Raw genomic sequence first — 17910 nt, 5'->3', positions numbered from 1 at the left:
AAAGGACAAATAGGGAGGGGACTGGGGTAAATCAATAAAAATAACAAGAAAACACGATCAAAGAAGCAGAAGAGGTGGTTAAAAAGTCAGGCCTCAAAAACTATTCATAAGACAGGAAGAGGAACACAATAAACATGTAGCAGCAGGCCAGTAAGCTATGGAATAAAAGAAATGGAAAACAAAGGAATGGAATTCATATACTATTTTGCAAGTAGCCTGTAAGAATATATGGTAAAATAAACTACAAGGCACACACACAAAAAAGTATAATTGACCTTGCTGATGATAACAGGGCAAGGAAGAGGGCTACAGGTGGCCATATAATAAACTAAATGTATGATGCCATGGAAACAATAGGAGTCATTCAATAAAAGCACATCATCATTAATGTGCAACAAATCAGAAGACTAGAGCAAAAGACAATGCTATTGCTCTCGCTATAACCAAGTAAAAGCCTTATTACAATTAGGCCAAAAAATAATATAAGAACTACGTATAAACTGAATTGGAGGTTCATTTATTCACTCTCTGGACATAAATAAGGTAATGAGCAGTTAAACTGGAGCAATAAAACACTGTCATCTGGAGTCACTGAACAGCAGAAACTACTCAGAAAGGGAAGATATTTCTCCAAGCTACTCACCCAGAGCAAAGATTACTTACTAGACCATGGCTTCAAACTCTCAAAAAATCTTAGTGTTTCTTAGGGGGTAATGGTGTGGCCCCAGCTGAACAGATTACGTGCAGGAACTGGAGGTACCACTGCCAACTAACAGGTGACAACTTTGCAAGCACATCTACCTGTTAAGAATTCTGTGCCTGTTAGCAATCAAGTTCCCTGATTCTGGAAGTATGGTGATGACACTGAATGCCCATCCTCAACAGACCTGAACTCTACCTGATCTATACTGAAACCCAGTAACAAAGATTCCAAGATGCAAGAGTCTCCCATGGACAGTAAGAAGCCAGAACCCAACATGGAAACTGAAATAATTGGAATTAGAAATCCAAGCACATTGTCCTAGATCATATTCAATTAATTCAATCAGGAAACTTAATGTATTCCTTCTCCTAAAACCGACACCATACCATTCCTTCTCCTAAAATCCCACGGGTTAATGTGAGCTGAAAGGGGAAGATTGGGTTCTTAATACTTCTTTTTCTCTACTATAATCTCTGGTTCTTTCATTCACTAGTACAGTCTCACTTAGGAAAATCTGCTTAAAATTAGGGAAACATTTATAATCATTCCTAAAAAAATCTGGTATATCTCTTCAAATATTAGTAGCACATTTTCCTCTTTTTCCCATTCACCGCCTATTTCCTTCTATGATATTTATCCCTCTTACTTCTTTTCTGTTTTCCACATTAATCACTTATCTGACTTCCTCCCTCCCTTTCTCATCGTTAATTTCCTATTTTTACATCTACTATTCATACATGTTTATGATTAACTTTTCTAAATCTAAAAAAGATACTCTATGAGTAAACCTACAACATAATAAAATTTCTCTCAAAACTCAAAAAGACCTTTACCACACTGAATGAGATATTGGATATATACATGTATACACACACACATATGAATAGACACTTATTAATACAAATTATGATAATATGCTTGGCTTTTTAAAAAATTTGAGCACATGATATGAATTAGTATTAAGGATAATGCTCAAACTATTAGTCTTAAGATGCCAGTATAACATATCAAAATGCCCCTTTAACCATAGTCATCATATCTGCTAACTGTTTAATCCATGGCAAATAGGGCCACACAGAAAACATCCTTTGAATTTAAATATCTTTTAAATATAATACTTTAAAATCATTACTCCCCTTTCAACTTCTGTAACTAGTTTTTTAGCCTATAAAGATAACTCTCTCCCAAATAACCCACACAAACATTCTCAATCATTTCCATTGCAAGTGAGTTTCAGAGCAGCCACACAATGCCTTCCTCCAAGCAGCAGCAGAGTTCTTGTCTCCTGAGCCTGCTTTCTCAAGCAGCTCTAGGAGAATCACCTGGATCACATGTTAAAAACAGATGCTAAGGCTTCACCCCCCTGCCCCAAGAGATTCTGAATCAGTGGGTTTGAGAAGACGCCAAAAACCTGTATTTTTAAAGGTCTACAAGGAGGTCAATACACAGCCAGCTTTGAGAACTACAGCTTTAGAGATTATCTTCAATTCTACTCTTTGAAGCCTGAAGCCTCCAAAACCACTGCTGACTCCATAAAGATGAGCATCAGTGCAGAGAACGAATCCTGTTCCCCAACCACCTGAGAACATCTCTCTTCCAAAGTTCCAGAACACTTGACAGTAACAATCCCTTTAAACCAAAAGCCAAAATTACAGATCTCTACGGGAGGTGACCATGAGGGCAGTTAATAGTCAATAATCATAGCTACCATTTTCAGTGTTCCGTCTACATGGGGCAAGGACTACATTGTTTTCCAGATATTATGTTCAATCCCTGTCACAACCCATGAGACAACTATCCGTACATCCATTTTACTGATGAAGAAACAGTATCAGACAGACTATGGAATTAGTCCAAGGTCATTCAGCTAATAAATGACAGCACTGGAAATCAAATCTAGATCTTTCAAACCTCTGACAGCATTGTAATGGTCATTCACATAATGCCTCTCATAACTTTCAAACTCAGCCACAATCTATAAACAATCCCCTATCCTCTCTCATAATTTCATCATAAAACACCCTGCTTTCCCACTTAGATTCTATTCGCTTTAGAACTTCTGTTGCATTAACTTCAATGCACTTTAACTTCTTTAGAGAATGCTTGTTTAACCTACATGCCTTGACTGTTACCAAACTCACCCCAAAGGACCATGGCTTCCTCACAAACGTCTACAGATGAAACTTTTTATTGTCTCCTCCCTCTTTAACAGGGCAGGTAAGGTGTTTTAGCAAACTCCTTGATCCCCCCATTGTTGCATCAGACTGTATTCTTCCACTCATGAAAAACCTTTTCCTCAATCTGACCCATACCATCCATTCATTCAACAAATATTTGGGGAGTGCCAAGCATGTAGTAGGAATGAATAGCGCTAAGCACTAGGGATACAGGAATGAAAAGAACAAACATGGTCCCCATACTCAAGGAGTCTAAAGGCTTGCTCGCAGGGTTGATATTCAACTAATATTACAAATGGGATGAAAATAATAAAGGAAAAAATGCAAGTGCTATGGAAGCATATAACAGAAGAAAGTCATCTAATCTGGGAGAGGAAAGTGTCATCTAATCTGGGAGAGGAAAGTGTCATCTAATCTAAGACCTAAAGGATGAATAAAGGAGTTACCTAAGGGTAGGCAGGAAAGAGCTTTCCAGACAGTAGGAACAATAGGTGGAATGGCCTTGAGACAAAAAAGACATGACAATGTAAAGAAGCCAAAAGTCCCACATGTTGGAGAGGGAAAATGGTGCGAGACGAAGCTGGAGAAGGGAAGGAACAAGATCATGCAGGGTCTCTGAACATGATTACACATGTGTTTTTAAAGGATCAAGTGTTGGCCCCTCCTCTCTTATGCATTGACCATAGTTTTCAGAAACCAGTAACACAGAATCTGTATCACTCTATTGCACTTTGTCTCCTTACTACACCGCAAGCATCTTAAATTTCAGAAAACTTAAGAATACTTTTATTATTCATTTAAGTGACCCACGAGTTTTATTCTAGTGTCCATTTTACAGTGAGTTTAACCGGCATCTTGTAGAGAAACAAGTTGTTTCATATAAAAGTCAAAGCATAAATGGACAACACTGCTTTGTTCAGATTAAAGTCAAATATCACCAGGACTAAAACAGAAACCATTATTTGGTATGGTTCTATTCACATCATGTAAAATAGAAATGAATGCTCAAAACAATAACCAACTTCCAAAAGTTAAGCTAAGGAAGACTCTTAACTTGCCAATAGAAAATGGAAACACAATTTCACTAAAGCTATAATAAGTGATATAAAAAGAATCTGGTTAAAATGATATAAATAAAAACACAGAAGTACCTAAAATCAAATAAGGATGCAACTTTAAAAAACTATTTGCTTGATAGCAAACATAATCTAAATCCAATGAGGAGTCAACACTTCAAGTGGCACCAAAATATTCACCTCACAAGAGAAGTACAAAGGCTCAGAGAAAATAATAGCCAAGAAATTTAAAAGAATTATACTTACCATTTAACCTTCTCTCTTATTATGCAAGCTAAGAGTTCACAAATAGGAGGAATGCGAAAAGAACAGAAAAAAAACTTTTAGAGGAAAGGAGCCATTCACCTGTTTCAAGATCTCTCCACCTCCAGGTTCCCTCAAGAAACTTCAACCATCAACTATATTTTCTCCCATGTGTATCTCTAGCCTCCTCCCCTCACCAGGATTCTTTCCATTAGCATTTATACTTAACCAAGTCTTCTTAAATTAAAACACACACACACAAAAGTCCCTCAACCCAGCACCCTCCTCCACTACTGCTCTCTTTTTCCTTCACAAACTTCTCAAAAAAGTTTATTGAATACACTCAGTCTCCATTTAGAGATACTTTTCAATCACTCTTCAAGCAATTCCAAGGTGGCTGCCATCCCCATTTCTCCACCACAGCAGCTCTCTGTGCTGGCTTTGGCAACCGAAACCACCAAAGCCCTCTTCATGTCCAAATCTAACGGACACTTTCAAATAAAAAGTCCTCAACCTGCCGACCTCTTGGCAGCATTCATCACAGCTGACCACTCTCTTCAAACAGTTTTCCCTTGGCTTCCATACCCTACACTTTAATTTTCCACCTCCTCTCTAGTTCTCTTTCTTAGTCTCCTTTGCTAGCCAGTCCTTCTCTTTTAAAGCTTGACCTTTGGCTCTTTTCTTTTCAAACACTGTATTCTGGGTGACTTGGGCGACCTCACCCATGCCCAAGGCTTCAAAGACCATCTTTACGCCAAGGATTGCCAAAACTCCAGTCCAGATCTTATCTCTGATATCCTAACCCACATATCAAACGGCTTCAGAAAGCTCAGACACATCAAACTCAACTTCTCCAAAAGCCCACTCATGATTATTCCCAAAAAACAAACTTGAAATATTCCCTATCTCGCTCAGTATAGTTGCACAGCCAGAAATATCCACAAGGGCTGATCACACTATATGAAGGACCTCTAAGGTTCTTTTCTACTCTGAACTTATAATCTATACCACCAGTTCTCAGAGTGTGGTCCAGGGATCTCTAAGAGTCTATGATGAGACCCCCTTTTGCTGGGGGGGGGGGGCGGGGTGGTCCTTAAAGGCAAAACTATTTCCACAATAATATTAAGACATTATTTGTCTTTTTCATTCTCATTCTCCTACAAATGTGTATAGTGGAGTTTCCCAAAGGCTACATGACATATGATGTCACAAGATACTGAATGCAGAAGCAGATATGAGAATCTAGATGTCTTCTATTAAGGTAGACATTAAAAAGATTTGAAAAATGTCAAACAATGCCACTCTTCTCACTAAATTTGTTTTTTGTTTTGGAAAATATAGTTATTTCTCATTTAAAAAGTTATTTATTAATATGATATAGGTTTATTATTTTAAATAAATTAATAGTATTTTTAAAATTTCTAATACAGTAAATATCAACAGATAAAGCCTACATAAACAAAAGCTCTTTGAGTTTTCAATAACTCAAGAGTATAAAGTGGTCTTTACACCAAAAAATTTGAGAAATGCTGATCTATACCTATCATTATACACAAATAAGATATAAGATGACATTTTTTAATAATCTTTTTTTTTTTTTTCCTTTCTTCTCCCCAAAGCCCCCTGGTACATAGTTGTATATTCTTAGTTGTGGCATGTGGGATGCCACCTCAGCATGGCCTGATGAGCAGTGCCATGTCCACACCCAGGATTCGAACCGATGAAACACTGGGCTGCTGCAGCACAGTAGGCAAACTTAACCACTCAGCCACAGGGCCGGCCCCCAAGATGACATTTTTAAACAGCCAATTCTCAATTATCTTCTAGCAGTAAATTTTCCTTTCACATTTATCGACGGTGCTCTCATTCAGTCACATAGACTCATTCAGCTGAATTATTTATTGGGCTCCTACTATGTGCCATGCCCTGTGGATAAAAGATTAAAGAAGTGACTTTGCTCGGGATCTCACAGAGAATATTTTCCATACCTTTGCTACATTTCAGTTCTCTCTTCTCTATCAGACCCTATGTAACAACCATCTCTGTCTGAAAGGTTGAGAAAAGACAACCCTGCAATAGTCGTACTAGTCTCAATATAAAATGGACAAAATTAGTAGGGACCAGGCAAGGAAAAGTGGAAAGCGTTCCAGCTCTAAGTCAGACCTATTACATTGTTCAAGTAAATTCTCAGAATAACCAACATTCCCATAATATAGTAAGAACGGTCATGCACTGCTTAACGACAGGGATACGTTCTGAGAAATGCATCATTAGGCAATTATGTCACTGCAGGAACATCAGAGAGTATACATAGACAAACCTAGATGGTATAGCCTAGGCTATATGGTACTAATCTTAGGGGACCACTGTCATATAAGTGCTCCGTCATTGACCAAAATGTCATTATGTGGTGCATGACTGTAGAATATACAAACGACCTGAGAATTTTGCCTCACTTCTTTTTACATACAAAATACAAACTCCAACAACTACTTTTACAAATACAAGGCTGACCTACTGTAAATCCAGGAAATCCAGAAGAAACTATGTAACATCTGGTACGAGTTTGGCCTCTGGAGTACAGGAGGCAGAGTGGGGGCCACAAAGAACACAATGCCCCCCACTGATATGAAACTAAGATCTAAACTAGAGCCTGACTAAAGGTAAACAGAACTGAAGACAAAGAACAGGACCAGAAACAACTGGGGAAAAAAAAACAGAAATAGGAGCCTATACTTTGCTTATCCACTATCTAGCTATCCCGAATATTTACTCTTCTAAATAAATTTCAAGGAATATATCCCCACGAAGATGTCTTATAGTTTGCAAGTCAGGATTATTTTTTACTCTGAAGTGTAAAATTTTCACTACAAAAGCTTCCCTGATACATAAAAAACTGATAACACTGGTTAACTCCGAGGAGAGGGAGTAAGGGTCCAGGATAGGAAGCCAATTTTTCAGCAGATATAGCTTTGAATTTTTTGAAAGCACATGCACTTATCACTTTTTGAGGAAAAAAATAATAATTTTGAAAAGTTTCCTTCCACATTCAATAACTTAGCTAATTCAGAGGCTGTTAAGGAAACAAACACAACTACATTTGCTTTCATTAGAAGCCTTTACTGACTCCTTGACGCAGTGTAGTTACTCCCACTTTGTGAATCCACGGCACTTTATCATTTCTCTTAGTCCCAGTACTATTATTTACAAATCTGTCTCTTACAGGGGACTGTGGGGATGATATTTTATTCCTCACAGTACACAGCACACACTAGGTGCTCCAGATCTGTTTGCTGAATGATCATGGTCCCAATGATAGTCTCAGAACCCATTCTTAAATGCAAACAGTCAAAGAAAAAAAAAAAAAGAACCCCAAACCACAGATTATTTCATACAGTATGAACAGGTTAACCATTCCTAAGCAGAAAATTTCTTTCATGGTAATACGTAAAAAAAATTATAGTTATGTGTACATATAAATTTCATATTTTAAAACAAGCCCAAAGTTAAAAAGAAATTCTTTAATAAAATACTCAAAGATTTAAACATGAAAATAAAATGAAGCCTATTAACTTGTAGCCAGTGCTAATACTCATGAATGATTTTTTTTTTTTTTTTTCCTTTTTCTCCCCAAAGCCCCCAGGTACATAGTTGTATATTTTTCGTTGTGGGTCCTTCTAGTTGTGGCATGTGGGACGCTGCCTCAGCGTGGTCTGATGAGCAGTGCCATGTCCACACCCAGGATTCGAACCAACGAAACACTGGGCCGCCTGCAGCGGAGCGCACGAACTTAACCACTCAGCCACGGGGCCAGCCCCCCCACATGAATGATTTTTTAAATCTAGTTTGTTTGTTTTGTGAGGAAGATTGGCCCTGAGCTAACATCTGTTGCCAATCTTCCTCTTTTTGCTTAAGGAAGATTGTCACTGAGTTAACAACTGTGCCAACCTTCCTCTATTTTATGTGGGATGCCACCACAGCACAGCTTGACAAGTAATGCTAGGTCAGTGCCTGCGATCCAAACCCATGAACCCTGAGCCACCAAAGCAGAGCACACAAACTTAATCACCATACCACCAGCTGGCTCCGAAATCTAGTTTTAAAAAGGGAGAGACGGGGGCTGGCCCCGTGGCCGAGTGGTTAAGTTCGCGCTCTCCGCTGCAGGCGGCCCAGTGTTTCGTCGGTTCGAATCCTGGGCGCGGACATGGCACTGCTCGTCAGACCACGCTGAGGCAGCGTCCCACATGCCACAACTAGAGGAACCCACAACGAAGAATACACAACTATGTACCGGGGGGCTTTGGGGAGAAAAAGGAAAAAATAAAATCTTTAAAAAAAAAAAAAAAAAAAAAGGGAGAGACGCCACAATTCCACAAGCAGCTTCTACAAGTCCACTTACAACAACAAAAACTTTTAAGTGGTTAACTTTTTTAAAAAAATCACCAAAACCTATCAAAGATAAATCACATTCTTCGGTTTGCAAAATATCCTGCTACTTGTGGGAAAAAAAAATCTCCTTTACACTGTTATTTCTCTATAGTATTTAAAATAATTCACCATTCACAAGAATAAACTCAAAATGGATCAAAGACCTAAAGATTAGGCCTGAAACAATAAGTCTTCTAGAAGAGAATATAGGTAGTACACTCTTTGACATCAGTTTCAAAAGAATCTTTTCGGACACCATAACCCCTCAGATGAGGAAAACAATAGAAAGAATAAACAAATGGGACTTCATCAGACTAAAGAGCTTCTTCAAGGCAAGGGAAAACAGGATTGAAACAAAAAAACAGCCCACTAGTTGGGAAAAAATATTTACAAGTTATTTATCCAACAAAGGGTTAATCTCCATAATATATAAAGAACTCACACAGCTCAACAACAAAAAAATCAAACAACCTGATCAAAAAATGGGCAGGGGACATGAACAGACATTTCTCCAAAGAAGATATACAGATGGCCAATAGACACATGAAAAGATGCTCATCATCACTAATCATCAGGGAAATGCAAATCAAAACTACACTAAGATATCACCTTACACCTGTTAGAATGGCAAAAATATCCAAAACCAAGAGTGACAAATGTTGGAGAGCCTGTGGAGAAAAAGGAACCCTCATACACTGTTGGTGGGAATGCAAACTGGTGCAGCCACTATGGAAAACAGCATGGAGATTTCTCAAAAAGTTAAAAATAGAAATACCTTATAACCCAGCCATCCCACTACTGGGTATCTATCCAAAGAACCTGAAATCAGCAATTCCAAAAGTCTCATGCACCCCTATGTTCATCGCAGCATTATTCACAATAGCCAAGATGGTGGAACCAACCTAAGTGCCCAGCAACTGATGATTGGATAAAGAAGATATGGTATATATATACAATGGAATACTACTCAGCCATAAAAAAGGACAAAGTCATCCCATTCACAACAACATGGATGGACCTTGAGGGTATTATGTTGAGTGAAATAAGCCAGAAAGAGAAAGACGAACTCTGTATGACTCTACTCATAGGTGGTAGTTAACATACAGACAAGGAGAACTGATTGGTGGTTACCAGGGGAAAGATGGGGTGGGGGGAGGGCACAAAGGGTGAAGTGGTGTACCTACAACATGACTAACAATAATGTACAACTGTAATTTCACAACGTTGTTAACTATCATAATCTTAATAAAAAATATGCAGCATCTACACAAATTTTCAGAAATGCATCTATTGTATAAACATAGTTCAACTTTATTTACAACTAATCAGAAAACAAAGCAAACTAAAGCTGGAAGTTAAGGGTCATCTAGCCCCAAGTTTTTAATTAATTAGTTTATTTTTTTGGTGAGGAAGATTGGCCCTGACTGAACATCTGTTGCCAGTCTTCCTCTGTTTTGCTTGAGGAAGACTGTCCCTGAGCTAACATCTTTGCCAATCTTCCTCTATTTTATATGTGGGATGCTGTCACAGCACAGCTTGATGAGCAGTGTGTAGGTCCGTGCCCAGAATCTGAACACATGAACCCCAGGACACTGAAGCAGAGCATGCAAACTTAACCACTATACTACCAGGCCAGCCCCTAACCTCACATTTTCCAATTATGTAGTAACAATCCATTTGCAGGTCAAAAAAAAAAAAACCCAATCTGGTGGTTTGGAGCTAGTATTTCTTTAATGAAACCAAATAGAACTGAATTGAAAATATCAGGGTATATCAAAAGTAGACAGGTATTTTTTTAGTAGAACTTTCATTCCATTTTATATATATATATATATATATACATATACATATTTACGTATATTATGTCCCCATAAAAAATACATTTCTTACTGTGGGTGTCCTAGGTCAAAGAGTTCAAGAGATTCCCAAGCTTTCTCAGTTCACAGAACTCTTAAGTGTCTCTCTAATTTTTTCATGGTGCCGCTAGTCAAAACATATCTAAGACTTCCAGTTATTAGGTAGTTAGGACCATACAACCTAATAAGTATTTCTGTTTTGACTGCTTAGTAGCTGTTTGAAAAATACATACAAATTGAAAAAAATAATATTTTATTACGAAATAAACACATTACTTATTAATGGGATGTGTCCACCTAATAGACACATTATACAACTTCTTGAATCTTGAAATCACTTTGAACACCACCACTTTCATTTACTGTTTCACATTGATTTTTAGACAGTACTTGCTTTTTATCACAGCAACCCTCCAAAACCAGGTTTTTTGAAGACATACTGTCATGGAAAGGAATGTAGCACAATCTCATGTGCACTACTTCAAACTAATTGTTTGAGCAGTGTCCCACAGATGTCAAATACTACTATGTTTCCCTCAAAAATTTAAAAATATCTCACTGTGCTCATGTGAGTTCACTATGGTGACCCAAGGTACCTTTGGGCAGTTTGCGAATCTTGGGTTTAAGAAACACTAAACTAACCTACGTACTTACTTTGTAAGTCAAGAAATGAGATTTAAGGTCACAAAGGTAGCAGAAAAATAAATACATTTAATCGGAATTTTCATAGATTAATTTTAACCTTCCATCAACAAAAGTTTTGAAATAGAATCTAATTATGTGATATTTGGCTGATGAAATCTGTAGAGCTCTGAAAAACAACTATATTCAAAATACATGAATATGACTGTATAATTGAAGAAAAATTCTGCTTCGATATTTTCTTTTTTTAGGAAGAAGGTTTCAAAAATTATAAAAGTGGGACTTGCAATAAACAATACTAAAGTGTCTAAAGTAAAAAAGGGAAAGTTATCCACTCCCGCAGCAATAACACAGCTAATAGTTTAAGGCCTATCCTTACAACATTTTCATATGCACATACAAAATCAAACTACACTTCTCTGCCTATGTGCTTGTACAACAGAGAATCATATTCCACAGTGTAGTACACTTTTTTCACTCATTATACTATGAACATTCTTCCATGTCAGTACATAAGAGTAACTGCAAACACTTACATAGTGCTTACTATGCTTACTTAGGGCTTAAATATTAACTCATTCAATTTTCACAACAGCCCTGTCAGGTAAGAACTATAATTATATCCACTTTAAGTAACTTGCAAATGGTCACGGCTAATAAATGGTGCAGCTGGGGTCTGAACCCAAAAAGTTTGCTGCACTCTAGGACAAGCTCGGTTGCTTCTCAAGAAGTAAGTATAGCTACCCCTCAACCTGTTAACAAGTGCATTGTGTCTCACAGCGTAAATATACTATAACTTCAACTACTGCCCTGCCAATGGACATTTAAGACATTCTCTGTTATCTATAAATGTTGACATTTATTTGTAATAATGTTAAAATGACCATCCTCATAGATTTGTTCTTGTGCTCTAGTGTTATAATTTCTATAAAACTCCTAAAAATGAAATGATTCTATCAAAGAATATGTGTACTTTTAATTTTGATAGATAATGCCAAATGTCCTTCTAGAACATTGTTCCAGTTGTACCACTTTATAGTCCCAATGACAGAGGGTTGGGATTAATTTTTAAGTTAGCAAATATTTTTGATTCATGAAAACAGTCCTGTTTTCAGTTTTTAATTAACACTGATGTGGAACAGCTTGCCAGGTTGTTCACAATCATCCTCGGATCTGATAACTATCTGACACATTAAACACATGCAGACTTAGCAGCTGTACAGCGGACTCCTCACCCGCTCACGACACTAACTACAGGTAAGATATTCCCCACGTGACACTCTGTGTTCTTACGTATATAACATGAGAACTGGACTAGACAGCCTTTAAGATTTAAAAATCCCAATGCTGTAATTAACAAGTGACTTAAAATTATTATAAGCCTATAATTATAGCACTATTATAACAGGCGAGGGTCTTAAAGCTTCTATTTTCTTTAAATTACAATAACTATTGCCAGAACACCTATGCAAATCATTAAAATAGTCAATAAAGTTTTCAGGATCCACCTGTGGCTTATTCTCAGTGGCTTTTTAATCCCAGACTGTCATTCCTCTACTACCTAGCAAACTTGAAATACCTCTGGAGTATATTCCTAAGAAGAGCTGAGGTGTGCCTAGGAACTATGAACTAGTGTTTTGTTTTGTTTTGTAAATATTATGCCAAGACCACTCTTTAGTCAATTTATTCAACCAGTATTTATTGACTGTTTTACTATGTGCTAGGCATTGGGGGCACTGTAGTTAATAGAGCATTTCTGCCATCATGGAACTTACAGACTAGATGAGAAGGGCAAATAATAACCCCAAATAAGCAATAGTAAATGTAAAGTTATACTTGTGATAACAATGAACAAAAAGTATTTGTACAGAAAAAAACTATGCAATCTTTCGATTATTCAGGGTTTCTGGACTATTTATGACAGTAGAAATTGTCTGACATGAGGGAAAAAAGTCAGTAAAGAAAATTATTTCACAACTTATCCCACACTGCAAAAACAGCAATCACAAGTGTAGATGGTGAATTAACTTTTTAAGTCAACAGTTATCTCTACAATAAAATCACCAAGATGTTACTACTTTTCAGTATGCTACTGACTATGTGGCTTGAATATTTGTTTTACATAACCAAGAATATAAATGATTTGAAGTACCAAAGATGATAGAACTATCAGTATCCAAACAAAATGAGCGACAACAAATTACCTACAATTTCTTAGGAATATTATTCAAGCAAAAAGTTCATATAGAAGTAAAGCAATCCATTATAATAATTCATGACTTGTTAATAATTAACAAAATGCTACGAAAATACTAATGTTTTTAAAGAACTGACAATCATCAGCATAAGGAGCAAGTGGTATGTCAAAAAGAACAAGAATAGAATATTTTTTATTAGATTTTAAAAAATCAAATGCCAAAAGTATGTATATTAATATTCAATTTAAAACAAAACTAATTCTAGAATGAACTAAACTTCCTGTGGTGATCATTTCACAATCTACACAAATATCAAATCATCATGTTGTACACCTGAAATTAATGTTATATATCAATTATACCTCAAAAAATAGATAATTGGAAATAAAATTAATTCTCGATCATCTGCAGAAATAAGAGCAGCAATCACATAAATAAACGAACTTACTTATGTGTCTGTCAATTTCCACAACTGCAAAACAAGGATGATATTTGCCAAACCTACCACAAAACTGCTGTATAGACTAAATACAATAATGGATGTGGAAGCACACCAAGCACACCAAAGATGGTATCAGTTATTTTAGACAGCAGCTTCCTTTTTGCTCCCACTATAACTTACAGCAATTTAACAAATAAAATCAGTTAGATAAGGACTTTATCTTTTTTCTGTCCATGATATGGTAGAAGCGTTATAAAAGAGGCAAAAGATGGCAATCCAAAGCATTAGAAAAAAACTCAAAACTCCATAATTCATAAATTGATTACCCCACAGGAGGCTGGTTGTTCAAGTATTAACACTCTTACATTGTAAGACCAATATATGTCAGAAAAATTCTTTCACATATGCATGAAATTGTTTACATATTATAACACACCATCATTACAAAGTCCTGCTACTGACTATAAAAAGATGAGATACACATGTATTTATCCACACATACAATGTATTCCAGCTTATGTTTATTTTCTGATTAAAGTATCTTAAATCCTATGCAATGAAGGTTCAAAGGTTCAGAAATATTTTATTACACTGAATGGAGTTTGTCAATTTAGCACACCAAAACTAATTATTATACTCCCATGGGTTTGAAGCAACTTCTACCATAGCTCTAACAACCAATCCCCCTAAGTCACAATCCCATTTTATTAGCAGAACACTGCCTTATTTAAAAACAATCTTTTAAACTAAGAAATTTTTTAAATGGAGAGCAGCCTTTAGTATTTTATCATTGCTTCTACAAATCTTTTCAGGCTGTTACTAGGTCTGCCCAAGATAGCCTTTCCTTTAAAATCCTTAAAATAAAGGAGGAGTATCGTGTTAACATGGCAACAGAACCATTAACGACTTTTCCAAATTCAAAACAAGGATCACCATCAAAACAAAACAATCAGGTGGAGTACCTGCATCCTGATCACTATTCCTGGCCACCTGTTTTTTCCTATACGAAGGATTTACAACTGCACTAAAACCACATTACAATTATACCTATGTGAGACTTCCTACCTGAAAACTAAAAACCCAACCAAATTCCAACCCATGTTTGTGACATTAACTAAATATGATTTAGCATATTGGGCTACATTTAAAAAGAGGGCGGGGAAACATGCTGTGTGAACTTCCAAAGCGTAAAGCTTTTTAAACCTCCCCCTATATCATGTGTGAATAAATCAGTAGACTACATTCAGCAGCTGCTAGCCTGGAGCAGAAGATCAAAGTTTTCCCTATACTTAAGAATGTTTATCCCCACCAAAAAGGAACAGAAACTAGTCATCCTTGCCACTGGAGCCAGTTTCCCGGAATTTCCCCAAATATGCCTGATCTCCAAATGAAGAAGGGGCACTTCTCTGGGCACCAAAGGCGAGAGGTATCTCAAATCTTTTGCCGACGAGAGGAGGGGCGGGGGAAGAGGGAGAGGACCGACAGGTAAGAAGGAAATCAAGTCTTCGGCAGGTACCGGCGAGACCTGAAACCCAGGTGTCAGGAGGGCCCTCCCTGCAAAGCCTCAGGACCCAAGAAGGTCCCCCGAGGGGGACGCCAGGCTGGGCCAGGGCTCCCTGCGCCCCGCCCCGCCTCTCTCGCCACCACCGGGGACCCGGGACCGCGGACAGAGGCAGCGGAGGCTAAGAGAGTGTCCGCGGTCCCAGCCAGGTCCTCCCGCAGCTCACCTGAGAGTGTCGCCTCCGCCCTCGGCTCCCACGGTGCATCCCGCAGGGCCTGGCGGAGGGTGCAGTGACGCCGCCCCGACCGGCCCCAGGGCTGCCGGGCCTGGCCTCCCCGCTCCGGGGACGCACCGGGTGCCCGCCTCGCACCGGCTCCCGGGATCCGCGGGTCTGCAGAGAAGGAAGGAGAGACGGAAAGGCTGCCTCCCCTCCCCCACAGCAAGCCAACCCCTGAGCTGCGGCTCTCTGCAGTTCCGTCTGGCGCAGGTCTGGCCCCTCTCCCCCGCCCGGGAGTCACTTCAGCAGCGGCGGCCCAGTCGCCATTACAGCCCAACAACTGACACGGAGGAGGAGCGGCGCCGGCGGCAGTGGCGGCGGCGGCGGCGCGAGGCAGGGCGGGAGCAGTCGGGGCCCGGGCAAACATCGCGAGAACTGTCCCTAGACGGTTCCACAGGAATGCAACCTTCGCTTAGGGCCATGTTGAGTGTGGCCAAAGGTGAAGGCGAGGTAAAACGAGGAGAGGGACCTCGAGGGCGCCATGTTTAGTGTGGCTAAATTTGAGTCTTGCGGATCTTGGGAGGAGCCAAAGTAGATCCGCAGCGGAGACCTCCCCCCTCCGCCCTCTTTCCTCTGACGCTAATTGGGCCTTCTGGCTGCGCATTTCACCCGCTAACCGAAAAAACAAGCTGGGGTTTGACATGGATGAACTCGAAGTCTGGAAATTGCAGCTTCTCAGAGTTTACGATGTTTCACCAATTGTCGTACAAGTAAATCTTCTTTACTCCAGTCAGTTTCAGAGTAATTGCGGCTCTGCGGCTGCTGCAGTTTCCCACTGCTGTCTCTGTGGCCGTTTCATTCGCAAGTGTTACGATTCTTTTCAGCATGCACTCTGTCTAATGGCTTAAGACTCCAGAGCAAGTAAAACGGAGTTTCCTCCAGTTAGGTATTGGCATTAATATAACTGTGCTTTGAGAAGCTCTGCGATCAACGTATCTTCTAATACCTTTATCCACTTTCCCCAGTCTCCTCATGGTGATATCTATCATCTGTCAAGACAGTTTAAATGACATCTCTTCTGCAAATCATGCCACCTTCCGCTACGTGTTCACTGCACACAGCTCTCCACCCATCACACTCCTCCACCTTCTGAACTCCAATAGCTATTACCCAGAGACTGTTTCTCATTTTTAAGTATCTTGAGGACTCTTTTATCTCCCTATACCCAACAGGACCTCACATAGTAACTAGGACGTTGTAGGTGCTCAATAAATGCTTGCTGAGTAGATCTTATCAATAAAAGCAGGAGGCAGCTACTGCCCCCTCTTCTTAGGGCCTATAGCTGTGTCTGAATAGGAAATAAGTGGATGTACAAAAATCCTGCGCGTATATTAAATGTGTACTGTGTCTCCAGGAAGCTATGCTGGAGGGAAGAACAGGAAATGTGGGTATCCCAATGGTGCAAATGGTAGCAAGAAAAACAACCTAAGGAAGGGGTTATTTAGGTTTTCCCCGATCTTTCTATGAAAGCAGTGGGATAGATGCTTTTCATGTTACTTTACTGAATTTATACAACCACCTTATTAAGTATTATACTCACCTTTTTAAAAAGAGGGAATAAGTTCTAAAAAGCTAAGTAATTTGCCCAATATTATACCATCAGTAAAAGGCAGATGTAAGATTTGATGAATACTCCAAAGCCTGTTTATACCTTTCTACCTCCACGCTACCTCCAAGGCAACAGAAAAACATCAAAAATTCCTGTCCCAAAGTGGGGAGCAATGTTACCCTCATATCAGCCTACGCACAATTTCCCCCTCCATACCTGGTGCTGATCCTTGCCCTCTCGCGTACCTCCCAAATACCTCAAACACATCAACCTCTCTCCTTTCAACATCCCATAACTCTTAGTGTTTATACCCTCCTAATGGCTTTTGAGTATACTAAGTTTTGCGATATTTGCTCACAGTTTCATGAGAGTAATTAGTCTCTGGAACAAGATTGGAAGCTTAATGAGAAAAGGGTTGTCACCCTTCCCACTAGTTTCCACAGTGCTAGGCACATAGTAGGTGGGCTCCCTTTTCTCTCCTACTTCTTAGTAGACACCAAGATTGGACTTTTCTGCACTTTATAGTCTTCATTGATTACTATGGCTTTGACTGTCAACTGTCTTCATATAACTGGATCTTGGCCCCCAAAGTTCAGACTAAAGCTGCAGTTGTCTGCTACCCATCTCCACATAGATGTAGAAGTCACCAGCACCTCCAGCTCCCAAATTAAGTTTTTGTTTTTTCCCTCCTCAATCCCACAAAGCCAGCTCTTCCTCCTGCCCTGTTTTTCTGTTAATGGCCCTTGAAGAACCCCCTTCGGAGAACTGACAGGCTCAAAAGTGTAGAAATATTATATAGTCTTCTCTATGCCTTATTC

General features: G+C 38.9%; 1 protein-coding gene across 3 annotated transcripts in view; it reads right to left on the bottom strand.

Annotated features, from left to right (window-relative positions):
- Positions 1-15839, bottom strand: part of CEP350 (centrosomal protein 350) — a 161052-nt gene extending 145213 nt beyond the window's left edge. For all 3 annotated transcript variants that reach the window (XM_046680736.1, XM_046680738.1, XM_046680737.1), the window contains exon 1: positions 15493-15839. The gene's annotated coding sequence lies outside the window, so the exon portion shown is untranslated. The remainder of the gene's footprint in view (positions 1-15492) is intronic.
- Between the last annotated feature and the right edge of the window lie 2071 nt (positions 15840-17910).

This window comes from Equus quagga, chromosome 13 (genome assembly GCF_021613505.1).
Source record: "Equus quagga isolate Etosha38 chromosome 13, UCLA_HA_Equagga_1.0, whole genome shotgun sequence".
Classification (NCBI taxonomy): Eukaryota; Metazoa; Chordata; class Mammalia; order Perissodactyla; family Equidae; genus Equus; species Equus quagga.
Note: the sequence above shows the minus strand (reverse complement) of the source record. Positions and strands in the feature narration are given on the sequence as shown.